The sequence below is a fragment of the Amphibalanus amphitrite genome, unplaced genomic scaffold (assembly GCF_019059575.1).
Source record: "Amphibalanus amphitrite isolate SeventyFive unplaced genomic scaffold, NRLGWU_Aamphi_draft 001605F_arrow, whole genome shotgun sequence".
Lineage (NCBI taxonomy): Eukaryota > Metazoa > Arthropoda > Thecostraca > Balanomorpha > Balanidae > Amphibalanus > Amphibalanus amphitrite.
Genome location: NW_024883098.1, coordinates 124,689 through 135,896, shown reverse-complemented (window position 1 = coordinate 135,896; position 11,208 = coordinate 124,689).

Sequence of the window (11,208 nt, the reverse complement as noted above, 5' to 3'; positions counted from 1 at the left end):
AAGTTTCTCGGCTGGTGGGGGCACCTGTGTGCCGATTTTGAACGAAATCGGGGGGACCCCCCATTGACCCAAATTTTGATTTTCCCGTAAAAACTTTCCTATGGGAAAAAGTGGAATTTTCCTGCAGGACTGTGTCTGGGTAAACGAGAGCTTTCGATTGATACCCATTTTTACTAGCGCCCCGTTTTTGTGCCGTACAAGGCGAATTTACGGATTTTTTCGAGTTTACGGGCTTTAAGGGCCTTAAACGTCAATGCAACGGGACCGTTTTGGGGAAAGTTTCTCGGCTGGTGGTGGGGCCCTGTGTGCCGATTTTGAACGAAATCGGGGGGACCCCCATTGACCCAATTTTGATTTTCCCGTAAAAACTTTCCTATGGGAAAAAGTGGAATTTTCCTGCAGGACTGTGTCTGGGTAACGAGAGCTTTCGATTGATACCCATTTTTACTTTAGCGCCCGTTTTTGGCCGTACAAGGGCTAATTTACGGATTTTTTACGAGTTTACGGGCTTTAAGGGCCTTAAACGTCAATGCAACGGGGACCGTTTGGGGAAAGTTTCTCGGCTGGTGGTGGGGCACCTGTGTGCCGATTTGAACGAAATCGGGGGGACCCCCCATTGACCCGAAAATTTTGATTTTCCGTAAAAACTTTCCTATGGGGAAAAAGTGGAATTTTCCTGCAGGACTGTGTCTGGGTAAACGAGAGCTTTCGATTGATACCCATTTTTACCCTAGCGCCCCGTTTTTGGCCGTACAAGGGCGAATTTACGGATTTTTTACGAGTTTACGGGGCTTTAAGGGCCTTAAACGTCAATGCAACGGGACCGTTTTGGGGAAAGTTTCTCGGCTGGTGGTGGGGCACCTGTGTGCCGATTTTGAACGAAATCGGGGGGGACCCCCCATTGACCCAAAATTTTGATTTTCCCGTAAAAACTTTCCTATGGGAAAAAAGTGGAATTTTCCTGCAGGACTGTGTCTGGGTAAACGAGAGCTTTCGATTGATACCCATTTTTACCATAGCACCCTTTTTGTCCGTACAAGGCGATTTTCGGTATTTTACGAGTCTAGGGGGCTTTAGGGCCTTAAACGTCAATGCAACGGGGACCGTTTTGGGGAAAGTTTCTCGGCTGGTGGTGGGGCACCTGTGTGCCGATTTTGAACGAAATCGGGGGGGACCCCCCATTGACCCGAAATTTTGATTTTCCCGTAAAACTTCCTATGGGAAAAAGTGGAATTTTCCTGCAGGACTGTGTCTGGGTAAACGAGCTTTCGATTGATACCCATTTTTACCCTAGCGCCCCGTTTTGGCCGTACAAGGGCGAATTTACGGATTTTTACGAGTTTACGGGGCTTTAAGGGCCTTAAACGTCAATGCAACGGGGACCGTTTGGGGAAGTTTCTCGGCTGGTGGTGGGGCACCTGTGTGCCGATTTTGAACGAAATCGGGGGGGACCCCCCATTGACCCGAAATTTTGATTTTCCCGTAAAACTTTCCTATGGGGAAAAAGTGGAATTTTCCTGCAGGACTGTGTCTGGGTAAACGAGAGCTTTCGATTGATACCATTTTACTAGCGCCCCGTTTTTGGCCGTACAAGGCGATTTACGGATTTTTTACGAGTTTACGGGGCTTTAAGGGCCTTAAACGTCAATGCAACGGGGACCGTTTTGGGGAAAGTTTCTCGGCTGGTGGTGGGGCACCTGTGTGCCGATTTTGAACGAAATCGGGGGGGACCCCCCATTGACCCGAAATTTTGATTTTCCCGTAAAACTTTCCTATGGGAAAAAGTGGAATTTCCTGCAGGACTGTGTCTGGGTAAACGAGCGCTTTTGATTGATACCCATTTTACCTAGCGCCCCGTTTTTGGCCGTACAAGGGCGAATTTACGGATTTTTTACGAGTTACGGGGCTTTAAGGGCCTTAAACGTCAATGCAACGGGGACCGTTTTGGGGAAAGTTTCTCGGCTGGTGGTGGGGCACCTGTGTGCCGATTTTGAACGAAATCGGGGGGGACCCCCCATTGACCCAAAATTTTGATTTCCCGTAAAAACTTTCCTATGGGGAAAAAGTGGAATTTCCTGCAGGACTGTGTCTGGGTAACGAGAGCTTTCGATTGATACCCATTTTTTTAGCGCCCCGTTTTTGGCCGTACAAGGGCGAATTTACGGATTTTTTACGAGTTTACGGGGCTTTAAGGGCCTTAAACGTCAATGCAACGGGGACCGTTTTGGGGAAAGTTTCTCGGCTGGTGGTGGGGCACCTGTGTGCCGATTTTGAACAAAATCGGGGGGGACCCCCCATTGACCCAAAATTTTGATTTTCCCGTAAAAACTTTCCTATGGGGAAAAAGTGGGAATTTTCCTGCAGGACTGTGTCTGGGTAAACGAGAGCTTTTGATTGATACCCATTTTTACCCTAGCGCCCCGTTTTTGGCCGTACAAGGGCGAATTTACGGATTTTTTTACGAGTTTACGGGGCTTTAAGGGCCTTAAACGTCAATGCAACGGGGACCGTTTTGGGGAAAGTTTCTCGGCTGGTGGTGGGGCACCTGTGTGCCGATTTTGAACGAAATCGGGGGGGACCCCCCATTGACCCAAAATTTTGATTTTCCCGTAAAAACTTTCCTATGGGAAAAAAGTGGAATTTTCCTGCAGGACTGTGTCTGGGTAAACGAGAGCTTTCGATTGATACCCATTTTTACCATAGCACCACTTTTTTGTCCGTACAAAGGCGATTTTACGGATATTTTACGAGTCTAGGGGGCTTTACGGGCCTTAAACGTCAATGCAACGGGGACCGTTTTGGGGAAAGTTTCTCGGCTGGTGGTGGGGCACCTGTGTGCCGATTTTGAACGAAATCGGGGGGGGGACCCCCCATTGACCCGAAATTTTGATTTTCCCGTAAAAACTTTCCTATGGGGAAAAAGTGGAATTTTCCTGCAGGACTGTGTCTGGGTAAACGAGAGCTTTCGATTGATACCCATTTTTACCCTAGCGCCCCGTTTTTGGCCGTACAAGGGCGAATTTACGGATTTTTTACGAGTTTACGGGGCTTTAAGGGCCTTAAACGTCAATGCAACGGGGACCGTTTTGGGGAAAGTTTCTCGGCTGGTGGTGGGGCACCTGTGTGCCGATTTTGAACGAAATCGGGGGGGACCCCCCATTGACCCGAAATTTTGATTTTCCCGTAAAAACTTTCCTATGGGGAAAAAGTGGAATTTTCCTGCAGGACTGTGTCTGGGTAAACGAGAGCTTTCGATTGATACCCATTTTTACCCTAGCGCCCCGGTTTTGGCCGTACAAGGGCGAATTTACGAATTTTTTACGAGTTTACGGGGCTTTAAGGGCCTTAAACGTCAATGCAACGGGGACCGTTTTGGGGAAAGTTTCTCGGCTGGTGGTGGGGCACCTGTGTGCCGATTTTGAACGAAATCGGGGGGGACCCCCCATTGACCAAAAATTTTGATTTTCCCGTAAAAACTTTCCTATGGGGAAAAAGTGGAATTTTCCTGCAGGACTGTGTCTGGGTAAACGAGAGCTTTCGATTGATACCCAATTTTACCATAGCACCACTTTTTTGTCCGTACAAAGGCGATTTTACGGATATTTTACGAGTCTAGGGGGCTTTACGGGCCTTAAACGTCAATGCAACGGGGACCGTTTTGGGGAAAGTTTCTCGGCTGGTGGTGGGGCACCTGTGTGCCGATTTTGAACGAAATCGGGGGGGACCCCCCATTGACCCAAAATTTTGATTTTCCCGTAAAAACTTTCCTATGGGAAAAAAGTGGAATTTTCCTGCAGGACTGTGTCTGGGTAAACGAGAGCTTTCGATAGATACCCATTTTTACCCTAGCGCCCCGTTTTTGGCCGTACAAGGGCGAATTTACGGATTTTTTACGAGTTTACGGGGCTTTAAGGGCCTTAAACGTCAATGCAACGGGGACCGTTTTGGGGAAAGTTTCTCGGCTGGTGGTGGGGCACCTGTGTGCCGATTTTGAACGAAATCGGGGGGGGACCCCCCATTGACCCAAAATTTTGATTTTCCCGTAAAAACTTTCCTATGGGAAAAAGTGGAATTTTCCTGCAGGACTGTGTCTGGGTAAACGAGAGCTTTCGATTGATACCCATTTTTACCATAGCACCACTTTTTTGTCCGTACAAAGGCGATTTTACGGATATTTTACGAGTCTAGGGGGCTTTACGGGCCTTAAACGTCAATGCAACGGGGACCGTTTTGGGGAAAGTTTCTCGGCTGGTGGTGGGGCACCTGTGTGCCGATTTTGAACGAAATCGGGGGGACCCCCCATTGACCCGAAATTTTGATTTTCCCGTAAAAACTTTCCTATGGGGAAAAAGTGGAATTTTCCTGCAGGACTGTGTCTGGGTAAACGAGAGCTTTCGATTGATACCCATTTTTACTTTAGCGCCCCGTTTTTGGCCGTACAAGGGTGAATTTACGGATTTTTTACGAGTTTACGGGGCTTTAAGGGCCTTAAACGTCAATGCAACGGGGACCGTTTTGGGGAAAGTTTCTCGGCTGGTGGTGGGGCACCTGTGTGCCGATTTTGAACGAAATCGGGGGGGACCCCCCATTGACCCGAAATTTTGATTTTCCCGTAAAAACTTTCCTATGGGGAAAAAGTGGAATTTTCCTGCAGGACTGTGTCTGGGTAAACGAGAGCTTTCGATTGATACCCATTTTTACTTTAGCGCCCCGTTTTTGGCCGTACAAGGGCGAATTTACGGATTTTTTACGAGTTTACGGGGCTTTAAGGGCCTTAAACGTCAATGCAACGGGGACCGTTTTGGGGAAAGTTTCTCGGCTGGTGGTGGGGCACCTGTGTGCCGATTTTGAACGAAATCGGGGGGGACCCCCCATTGACCCGAAATTTTGATTTTCCCGTAAAAACTTTCCTATGGGGAAAAAGTGGAATTTTCCTGCAGGACTGTGTCTGGGTAAACGAGAGCTTTTGATTGATACCCATTTTTACCCTAGCGCCCCGTTTTTGGCCGTACAAGGGCGAATTTACGGATTTTTTACGAGTTTACGGGGCTTTAAGGGCCTTAAACGTCAATGCAACGGGGACCGTTTTGGGGAAAGTTTCTCGGCTGGTGGTGGGGCACCTGTGTGCCGATTTTGAACGAAATCGGGGGGGACCCCCCATTGACCCAAAATTTTGATTTTCCCGTAAAAACTTTCCTATGGGAAAAAAGTGGAATTTTCCTGCAGGACTGTGTCTGGGTAAACGAGAGCTTTCGATTGATACCCATTTTTACCATAGCACCACTTTTTTGTCCGTACAAAGGCGATTTTACGGATATTTTACGAGTCTAGGGGGCTTTACGGGCCTTAAACGTCAATGCAACGGGGACCGTTTTGGGGAAAGTTTCTCGGCTGGTGGTGGGGCACCTGTGTGCCGATTTTGAACGAAATCGGGGGGGACCCCCCATTGACCCGAAATTTTGATTTTCCCGTAAAAACTTTCCTATGGGGAAAAAGTGGAATTTTCCTGCAGGACTGTGTCTGGGTAAACGAGAGCTTTCGATTGATACCCATTTTTACCCTAGCGCCCCGTTTTTGGCCGTACAAGGGCGAATTTACGGATTTTTTACGAGTTTACGGGGCTTTAAGGGCCTTAAACGTCAATGCAACGGGGACCGTTTTGGGGAAAGTTTCTCGGCTGGTGGTGGGGCACCTGTGTGCCGATTTTGAACGAAATCGGGGGGGACCCCCCATTGACCCGAAATTTTGATTTTCCCGTAAAAACTTTCCTATGGGGAAAAAGTGGAATTTTCCTGCAGGACTGTGTCTGGGTAAACGAGAGCTTTCGATTGATACCCATTTTTACTTTAGCGCCCCGTTTTTGGCCGTACAAGGGCGAATTTACGGATTTTTTACGAGTTTACGGGGCTTTAAGGGCCTTAAACGTCAATGCAACGGGGACCGTTTTGGGGAAAGTTTCTCGGCTGGTGGTGGGGCACCTGTGTGCCGATTTTGAACGAAATCGGGGGGGACCCCCCATTGACCCGAAATTTTGATTTTCCCGTAAAAACTTTCCTATGGGGAAAAAGTGGAATTTTCCTGCAGGACTGTGTCTGGGTAAACGAGAGCTTTCGATTGATACCCATTTTTACTTTAGCGCCCCGTTTTTGGCCGTACAAGGGCGAATTTACGGATTTTTTACGAGTTTACGGGGCTTTAAGGGCCTTAAACGTCAATGCAACGGGGACCGTTTTGGGGAAAGTTTCTCGGCTGGTGGTGGGGCACCTGTGTGCCGATTTTGAACGAAATCGGGGGGGACCCCCCATTGACCCGAAATTTTGATTTTCCCGTAAAAACTTTCCTATGGGGAAAAAGTGGAATTTTCCTGCAGGACTGTGTCTGGGTAAACGAGAGCTTTTGATTGATACCCATTTTTACCCTAGCGCCCCGTTTTTGGCCGTACAAGGGCGAATTTACGGATTTTTTACGAGTTTACGGGGCTTTAAGGGCCTTAAACGTCAATGCAACGGGGACCGTTTTGGGGAAAGTTTCTCGGCTGGTGGTGAAGGCACCTGTGTGCCGATTTTGAACGAAATCGGGGGGGACCCCCCATTGACCCAAAATTTTGATTTTCCCGTAAAAACTTTCCTATGGGAAAAAAGTGGAATTTTCCTGCAGGACTGTGTCTGGGTAAACGAGAGCTTTCGATTGATACCCATTTTTACCATAGCACCACTTTTTTGTCCGTACAAAGGCGATTTTACGGATATTTTACGAGTCTAGGGGGCTTTACGGGCCTTAAACGTCAATGCAACGGGGACCGTTTTGGGGAAAGTTTCTCGGCTGGTGGTGGGGCACCTGTGTGCCGATTTTGAACGAAATCGGGGGGGACCCCCCATTGACCCGAAATTTTGATTTTCCCGTAAAAACTTTCCTATGGGGAAAAAGTGGAATTTTCCTGCAGGACTGTGTCTGGGTAAACGAGAGCTTTCGATTGATACCCATTTTTACCCTAGCGCCCCGTTTTTGGCCGTACAAGGGCGAATTTACGGATTTTTTACGAGTTTACGGGGCTTTAAGGGCCTTAAACGTCAATGCAACGGGGACCGTTTTGGGGAAAGTTTCTCGGCTGGTGGTGGGGCACCTGTGTGCCGATTTTGAACGAAATCGGGGGGGGGGGGACCCCCCATTGACCCGAAATTTTGATTTTCCCGTAAAAACTTTCCTATGGGGAAAAAGTGGAATTTTCCTGCAGGACTGTGTCTGGGTAAACGAGAGCTTTCGATTGATACCCATTTTTACCCTAGCGCCCCGTTTTTGGCCGTACAAGGGCGAATTTACGGATTTTTTACGAGTTTACGGGGCTTTAAGGGCCTTAAACGTCAATGCAACGGGGACCGTTTTGGGGAAAGTTTCTCGGCTGGTGGTGGGGCACCTGTGTGCCGATTTTGAACGAAATCGGGGGGGACCCCCCATTGACCCGAAATTTTGATTTTCCCGTAAAAACTTTCCTATGGGGAAAAAGTGGAATTTTCCTGCAGGACTGTGTCTGGGTAAACGAGAGCTTTCGATTGATACCCATTTTTACCCTAGCGCCCCGGTTTTGGCCGTACAAGGGCGAATTTACGAATTTTTTACGAGTTTACGGGGCTTTAAGGGCCTTAAACGTCAATGCAACGGGGACCGTTTTGGGGAAAGTTTCTCGGCTGGTGGTGGGGCACCTGTGTGCCGATTTTGAACGAAATCGGGGGGGACCCCCCATTGACCAAAAATTTTGATTTTCCCGTAAAAACTTTCCTATGGGGAAAAAGTGGAATTTTCCTGCAGGACTGTGTCTGGGTAAACGAGAGCTTTCGATTGATACCCAATTTTACCATAGCACCACTTTTTTGTCCGTACAAAGGCGATTTTACGGATATTTTACGAGTCTAGGGGGCTTTACGGGCCTTAAACGTCAATGCAACGGGGACCGTTTTGGGGAAAGTTTCTCGGCTGGTGGTGGGGCACCTGTGTGCCGATTTTGAACGAAATCGGGGGGGACCCCCCATTGACCCAAAATTTTGATTTTCCCGTAAAAACTTTCCTATGGGAAAAAAGTGGAATTTTCCTGCAGGACTGTGTCTGGGTAAACGAGAGCTTTCGATAGATACCCATTTTTACCCTAGCGCCCCGTTTTTGGCCGTACAAGGGCGAATTTACGGATTTTTTACGAGTTTACGGGGCTTTAAGGGCCTTAAACGTCAATGCAACGGGGACCGTTTTGGGGAAAGTTTCTCGGCTGGTGGTGGGGCACCTGTGTGCCGATTTTGAACGAAATCGGGGGGGGACCCCCCATTGACCCAAAATTTTGATTTTCCCGTAAAAACTTTCCTATGGGAAAAAGTGGAATTTTCCTGCAGGACTGTGTCTGGGTAAACGAGAGCTTTCGATTGATACCCATTTTTACCATAGCACCACTTTTTTGTCCGTACAAAGGCGATTTTACGGATATTTTACGAGTCTAGGGGGCTTTACGGGCCTTAAACGTCAATGCAACGGGGACCGTTTTGGGGAAAGTTTCTCGGCTGGTGGTGGGGCACCTGTGTGCCGATTTTGAACGAAATCGGGGGGACCCCCCATTGACCCGAAATTTTGATTTTCCCGTAAAAACTTTCCTATGGGGAAAAAGTGGAATTTTCCTGCAGGACTGTGTCTGGGTAAACGAGAGCTTTCGATTGATACCCATTTTTACTTTAGCGCCCCGTTTTTGGCCGTACAAGGGTGAATTTACGGATTTTTTACGAGTTTACGGGGCTTTAAGGGCCTTAAACGTCAATGCAACGGGGACCGTTTTGGGGAAAGTTTCTCGGCTGGTGGTGGGGCACCTGTGTGCCGATTTTGAACGAAATCGGGGGGGACCCCCCATTGACCCGAAATTTTGATTTTCCCGTAAAAACTTTCCTATGGGGAAAAAGTGGAATTTTCCTGCAGGACTGTGTCTGGGTAAACGAGAGCTTTCGATTGATACCCATTTTTACTTTAGCGCCCCGTTTTTGGCCGTACAAGGGCGAATTTACGGATTTTTTACGAGTTTACGGGGCTTTAAGGGCCTTAAACGTCAATGCAACGGGGACCGTTTTGGGGAAAGTTTCTCGGCTGGTGGTGGGGCACCTGTGTGCCGATTTTGAACGAAATCGGGGGGGACCCCCCATTGACCCGAAATTTTGATTTTCCCGTAAAAACTTTCCTATGGGGAAAAAGTGGAATTTTCCTGCAGGACTGTGTCTGGGTAAACGAGAGCTTTTGATTGATACCCATTTTTACCCTAGCGCCCCGTTTTTGGCCGTACAAGGGCGAATTTACGGATTTTTTACGAGTTTACGGGGCTTTAAGGGCCTTAAACGTCAATGCAACGGGGACCGTTTTGGGGAAAGTTTCTCGGCTGGTGGTGGGGCACCTGTGTGCCGATTTTGAACGAAATCGGGGGGGACCCCCCATTGACCCAAAATTTTGATTTTCCCGTAAAAACTTTCCTATGGGAAAAAAGTGGAATTTTCCTGCAGGACTGTGTCTGGGTAAACGAGAGCTTTCGATTGATACCCATTTTTACCATAGCACCACTTTTTTGTCCGTACAAAGGCGATTTTACGGATATTTTACGAGTCTAGGGGGCTTTACGGGCCTTAAACGTCAATGCAACGGGGACCGTTTTGGGGAAAGTTTCTCGGCTGGTGGTGGGGCACCTGTGTGCCGATTTTGAACGAAATCGGGGGGGACCCCCCATTGACCCGAAATTTTGATTTTCCCGTAAAAACTTTCCTATGGGGAAAAAGTGGAATTTTCCTGCAGGACTGTGTCTGGGTAAACGAGAGCTTTCGATTGATACCCATTTTTACCCTAGCGCCCCGTTTTTGGCCGTACAAGGGCGAATTTACGGATTTTTTACGAGTTTACGGGGCTTTAAGGGCCTTAAACGTCAATGCAACGGGGACCGTTTTGGGGAAAGTTTCTCGGCTGGTGGTGGGGCACCTGTGTGCCGATTTTGAACGAAATCGGGGGGGACCCCCCATTGACCCGAAATTTTGATTTTCCCGTAAAAACTTTCCTATGGGGAAAAAGTGGAATTTTCCTGCAGGACTGTGTCTGGGTAAACGAGAGCTTTCGATTGATACCCATTTTTACTTTAGCGCCCCGTTTTTGGCCGTACAAGGGCGAATTTACGGATTTTTTACGAGTTTACGGGGCTTTAAGGGCCTTAAACGTCAATGCAACGGGGACCGTTTTGGGGAAAGTTTCTCGGCTGGTGGTGGGGCACCTGTGTGCCGATTTTGAACGAAATCGGGGGGGACCCCCCATTGACCCGAAATTTTGATTTTCCCGTAAAAACTTTCCTATGGGGAAAAAGTGGAATTTTCCTGCAGGACTGTGTCTGGGTAAACGAGAGCTTTTGATTGATACCCATTTTTACCCTAGCGCCCCGTTTTTGGCCGTACAAGGGCGAATTTACGGATTTTTTACGAGTTTACGGGGCTTTAAGGGCCTTAAACGTCAATGCAACGGGGACCGTTTTGGGGAAAGTTTCTCGGCTGGTGGTGGGGCACCTGTGTGCCGATTTTGAACGAAATCGGGGGGGACCCCCCATTGACCCAAAATTTTGATTTTCCCGTAAAAACTTTCCTATGGGGAAAAAGTGGAATTTTCCTGCAGGACTGTGTCTGGGTAAACGAGAGCTTTCGATTGATACCCATTTTTACTTTAGCGCCCCGTTTTTGGCCGTACAAGGGCGAATTTACGGATTTTTTACGAGTTTACGGGGCTTTAAGGGCCTTAAACGTCAATGCAACGGGGACCGTTTTGGGGAAAGTTTCTCGGCTGGTGGTGGGGCACCTGTGTGCCGATTTTGAACGAAATCGGGGGGGACCCCCCATTGACCCGAAATTTTGATTTTCCCGTAAAAACTTTCCTATGGGGAAAAAGTGGAATTTTCCTGCAGGACTGTGTCTGGGTAAACGAGAGCTTTTGATTGATACCCATTTTTACCCTAGCGCCCCGTTTTTGGCCGTACAAGGGCGAATTTACGGATTTTTTACGAGTTTACGGGGCTTTAAGGGCCTTAAACGTCAATGCAACGGGGACCGTTTTGGGGAAAGTTTCTCGGCTGGTGGTGGGGCACCTGTGTGCCGATTTTGAACGAAATCGGGGGGGACCCCCCATTGACCCAAAATTTTGATTTTCCCGTAAAAACTTTCC